Raw genomic sequence first — 6000 nt, 5'->3', positions numbered from 1 at the left:
GACATGAACACATATTTAGGAGTGGCTTGGGGATACCAGATTCCACAAGCCCAATCACACTGCACTTTATTCTCTCTCAACATCTCCCAAGTCTCTTTGGTAGAGAAATTCTGCTTAAATCCCGATCTTCTTTTCCAAAGGCTCACATCTTCACGATCATTATTGAGATTTCCTTTTATGATACTCAACTCTGCTTCTATTTCATTCAACACTTCCATGCGATGCCTTCTCCTTCTTTTTATCTTTTTAACTGCATCCTCTACTGTATCATTCTTACCAACCCCCATATCAATAATCCCCCTGGCTCCCAAGATATCCACTAGAATCCCTTTTCCTGACCAGTTATCAAACCAAAACAGAGTACTTCTCCCATTCCCTAATTCTTTTTTATAAAAAGACTTAGCAAGATCACGCAACTTTAGCATTTTATGCCACATCCAAGATCCCTTCTGCATTGTGGTTTTTACTTCCCAGAAACTCTTACCTTTCAGAAGATCATACTGAAGCCATTTTCCCCATAAGGACACACCCGAGAGCATTCTCCAAATCAACTTAAGACCATACACTTTGTTTACTTCTTTCAAGTCTCTCAACCCCAAACCACCTTCACTTTTAGTGCTGCATATATCCTTCCAAGCTACTTTTGCATTTGTACTTTTAAGAGTTGGACCTGTCCACAAGAATGCAGAACAAATACTCTCAACTTCTTTAATACAGCAACTAGGCAATCTGAAGACAGAGATCCAAAAATTGACTATGCTTATCAAAACTGATCTTATAAGCATAAGTCTACCAGCATAGGAGAGAAACCGGCAAGTCCATGAACTGATTTTACTTCTGAGATGCTCCAAAAGCGGGTGGTAGTCTTGCTTACTCATTGCTTTCGTCATGAGAGGGAGGCCTAGGTAACGGACAGGAAGCTGACCATCTGAAAACTTGAAGTTCTTTAAGATACTTCTCTTCTCCTGCTCCAATACTCCTGCCATATAAATGGTGGATTTCTCCAAGCTTATACATAACCCAGACCAAGCTTCAAACTCATCAAAAACCCTTAATGCTCCTTGGACAGATTCCTTAGTGCCTTCCACGAAGACCATTAAATCATCTGCAAAGCATAAATGAGTAATAGATAGCTTTTTACACCCGGGGTGGAAGTTAAATTTCTTTTCTGTTGCAGCCTTGTTGATCTTCCAAGAGAGGACGTTCATACACATAACGAACAGGTACGGTGACAGAGAACACCCCTGTCTCAATCCCCTTGAGCTTTGGAAGTAACCTGCTAAGTCACCATTGACTTGAACCGAAAAGGAAGGGGTAGTTATACAGAGCTTTATCCAGTGTATGAAGCGATCAGGAAACCCCAAAGCAGCCAAGCTCTCTAAAACAAAAGCCCACTGAACTGAATCGAAAGCTTTAGAGATGTCTATTTTCATAACGCACCTTGGAGACACATCTTCTTTGTGATAGTCTTTAACAAGTTCCGAAGCTAGAAGAACGTTCTCCATTAGGAGTCTGCCTTGCACAAAAGCTGATTGATTATCAAGAATGATCCTCGGAAGAAGAAGCTTCAGACGGTTGGCTAGAATTTTCGAAACAACTTTGTACAAGACGTTACAGCAGGCAATCGGTCTGTAATCTTTCATTTCTAGAGAGTCCAACTTCTTAGGAATCAGTGCAAGAATAGTAGAGTTCACTCCTTTTGGAAGAAACCCAAACCTGAATACCGACTGAACCGCTACTGTGAACTCTCTTGAAATGACTGCCCAAGCTGTTTTAAAAAATTCTGCTGGATATCCATCAGGTCCTGGCGACTTGTTATTTGGCATTGCAAATAAAGTTTTCCTGACCTCCTCTTCGGTAACTGCAGCCTCCAACATATTGCAGTCATCTGTAGAGCATCTGAAATTCATCAAATCTCTCAAGTCCTCCACTGAGGTTCCAACATAATTATCTGGCTTCCGATTAAGAAATTCAGAAAAGAATCTTTCAGCCTCACACTTCACTTCCTGATGAGTCTTTACCACCATCCCTCCTGGACATTTAATCTCTCTTATTAGATTTTGAGCTTGCCTTGTTCTTATAGCTCTGTGATATGTCTTGTTATTTTGATCCCCTATATCAAGCCAATGAAGCTTTGCTCGTTGCTTCAAATGATTTTCTTCAAGGCTAGCTACATGAAGCCACTTCCCATAAGCATCAGCCTCCTCCCTTATAGCATCACCAGTAGGATTCCCAAGAGTTACACTCTGTTTCGTACACAACTCCTCATATGCCTCCTTCGTCCTCTTGGTTAGATTCCCCAGCTTCTCTTTACCCAACTCTCTGATTAAAGGCTTCAAGTTCTTCAACTTCTTTGAGAATCTGTACATAGACGAGGTAGATAAAAAAATATTCTCAGTAGAGTTCCAGTAATTTTGGATCATAGGAAGAAAAGATGGAATACTTCCCAACGCATTAACGTATTTGAATGGCTTCTTAATTTTCTCTTCCAACGGTAACAGTTGCACCTTACACCTCATATGATCAGAGCAGCCTCCAGCCTCAAATACAGCATAAGCGTTACTGAATCTCTGAAAAGCATCTTCATTTAGTAACACCCTATCAAGCTTCTTGCAGATTATTCCTTCTTCGCGCTTATTACACCAAGTATACTGCGGACCTTGATAAGCCATATCAGTGAGATTACAGTGAAGAACCAAATTCTGAAAATCTCTCATCCCACTCGGAGTTCTTCCAGTATTCTCATAGATAGAGCTTTCCTCACCACCCAAAATCTCATTAAAATCCCCCATTAACATCCAAGCTTTCCTTTTGAAACAGGGAGAATCATGATGATTCACCAAATCCTCCCACAACCCCTTCCTCCCTTCAGCTTGATTACTTGCATAGACACAAGTACAATAAAAAGTTTCCTCATTTTGTAGCTCCACCAAAACTGTTATTAGCTGATCTGACTTATAAACCGGAGTAATACAAACCGTGTCTCTCCATAAAAACCAGATTCTGCCCCCCTGACTCTCTTCATAATTCATAATAGAAGACCAATCCCTGAAAACCGAACTAAGAATTTTACTAGCTTTACTTTCTTTCACTCTTGTTTCAATAATGCATCCAAACTTCAACTCCTTATTACTGACCCAGTCACTTACAATGGAATGTTTCAAAGTTTTGTTGAATCCGCGCACATTCCAAAAGAAGCTTCCCATGATTATAGTTTGCGTCTAGAAGACCTTTTACCCTTAGGATTTGCATCCTGGGCTCTAGTCTTCTGAACTTTCTTCACCCCTTTTTGCACAACTGCCTTCTCTTTCTGATCAAGTAACTCCTCTTCTATCAGATCTTCTTGTGTAACATTACACTCTTCCCCTTCCTCATTGTTACCTTCTTCCTCTTCCATCATTTCAGCAGATCTTATTTCACCTTCTTCTTTCTCTTCCTCGCATAGAACAGAGTACTTCGATGCTGAGATTTGAACTTCTTCTTGTCTTTGTGGAGTAGTTTGAGATCTTCCAACCTTATCAGGAGCTACTTGAAACCATTCATCTCTCTCTTTATCCTTCTGCTCATTATCTTCCTTCTCTATTAATACATCAATTTCCTTATTCAACTCCTTCACAACACTACCAGTAGTCTTTGACTGATCCTCTTTTTCCTTAATCATAGATCTTTCTACACTTTCCTTTCTCCTTTCTTTTGTACCACTTCCTTCTTCCTTCCTCCTCAACCCCTGCTTCTTATCTTTTTTATTCAAAACACAGACCTTATCTGAGTGCCCCCATTTCTCACACAAGCTACACCTCGATGGCAACCATGGATAATAAAACTCCGCTGTAAACTCTTTTCCTCCTATTGTAAAATCGATCTCCTTTGGAAGAGTCTTTGATACATCAACATTCACAAAGACTTTTGCCTCCTCAAAGTTTGAACAAGCTATAGTCTCCGGGTGTAGATGGACCGGACTTCCCACCGTACTCGTCATGAAACTCAGAGCTTCCCAAGAGAACATTTGCAATGGAACCTTTCTCAAGTGAACCCACATTGGGATGGTCTCTTCTTCTTGCTTCTCTTCCTCTGTTTTAGGAGTCCATTTCTTCACTATCATAGGTACACCCACGATGTTCCACATTCCTCTTCTCAAGACCTTTTCACGGATTTTTGGGTTTCTGATCTTGAATCGCATTGTTGTGGCGTTTACATCATATACCTCCACCTTGTTCGTTGAATCTCCGTAGCTCCAGATTTTGTTAACCACCATATGGACTTTCGCTATATGAGGCGAGATATCCAAAAATTTTCCTACTATGAAATCTTCCCACAGAGGTGTAGCGTCTGCAAGTAGATTATCCGGAATCACCACCTTGTTTTTGCCATCGATCGTAGTAACCTCAACCTCATATTTCTTCAGACTTCTTTTCTCTTGAGCCACCAAAACCCAATCCGACACCCCCTCTTTCGCATCAACTTCCTTCAAATCAGTAACCCCTGGACCTATAGCCTCTCTCATAGCTTCTTGTATCTTCCGATCTATCTCCGGTGAACCTGATGTGCTCGGCGAGACCGCCGAATCCATCGCGAGTAACCCTAGAACTTTCGCCCCCAAAATCGCCTCAAATCGCCTTATAGCTAAACGGTGCGTTTTCACCGTACTGCCTGCTTTATCAATTATCACTTGATACTCTCCTTCTATCGAGCTGAGTATGCTTTTTGCAGAATGATAAAAAATCTACTAGACATTATTTAATAAATAATTTACAATATGTTATCACTTGAAGGTATTTCTGATATTGACATGATTTGTATTTTTGGTAAGTTTTTTTTAACAACAAAGAAGAAACTAAGTAACTAGATTTTCGGGTTCAGAAAGCCAATTTTTTTTTTTTGGTAATCATGTTAAATTTAGAAAGCCAAATTGGAAGAGTTAAATGACATAAAGAATAATTGATGAAAAATTTTTCGTACCACGTGCAAACTTGTCCACCTTAGTATTTTGTGTTTTTGGGATATGTCTGATTCAAAAGTTAAGAAAGAAAGTTTTACTGCGTTTGAATTCTTTCATATGTGTAGTAAATGCTGGCTATTCTTCAGGTGTCGACACCATCTTCACTAGTTAGAACATTCTGTCGCAAAAACTACTTTAGAGACTTATAGGATCTTCATGCATTCTATTGTCCAAATCAGGACTTCACACTTGACATGTAGAGGTGAGAGACTTCGTCGTAGGTTCATCACTCCCATCGTGACTTCTGTTGTCTCCACCTTTCGATAGAACCATCCTTGGCTGTAAAAATATCTTTCTCTCTCAATGCTCCGTCAATAAAACACACTGAAGTATGTGCCAAAGCTCGCCCCATAGGAACCTCAAGAACATATTGCTTAAGCCCTCATGGTCCATTTTTTGGTAAGTTTTTTAGACTGTAGTAATATTTTATATATTATCATTAGTATAACAAATAATATAATAGTAAAAATTGAAATATAATAATATTTTATAATTTTCGAAATACTATTTGATTCTATTTTTATAATTATAAAAATTTCTTTCTAAAATAATTCTTCAATATTTTATGCAGTTTTTTTTTTTAAATTGTAATTTTCTAATTCCATTACCATTAGTTTCTTTTCAATATCTACAAATTTTAGAAATATTATTTAGTTTTACGTTTTGATAATTTATATCTAACAAAAATTTCTGTAATTTTACAAAATTTTATTTAATATATTTGAAACAAAAAAATATATTAAAAATCTTTCCAAGATGATAATCTAGCACGAAGTGTCAGGATAAAACCGTCTTTTATTGTTCACATGGATGCAGAGTTACCGGCTTGCCTTTCCGAGTTTAGATGAGAGTTTTTGTTTACGCTGATGACAAAAAAAAATACACATGTTTATTATTAAATATAAATTTAAATACAAATTATTTATTTTATCTTAAATTTTTACATATAAATTTTAAAATTAAATATTTTATACAAATAATAAAATATAAAATTAAGAAAA

Source organism: Raphanus sativus, chromosome 4 (assembly GCF_000801105.2).
Source record: "Raphanus sativus cultivar WK10039 chromosome 4, ASM80110v3, whole genome shotgun sequence".
NCBI lineage: Eukaryota > Viridiplantae > Streptophyta > Magnoliopsida > Brassicales > Brassicaceae > Raphanus > Raphanus sativus.
The sequence above is the reverse complement of the archived record's forward strand: the minus strand, read 5'-3'. Positions refer to the sequence as shown.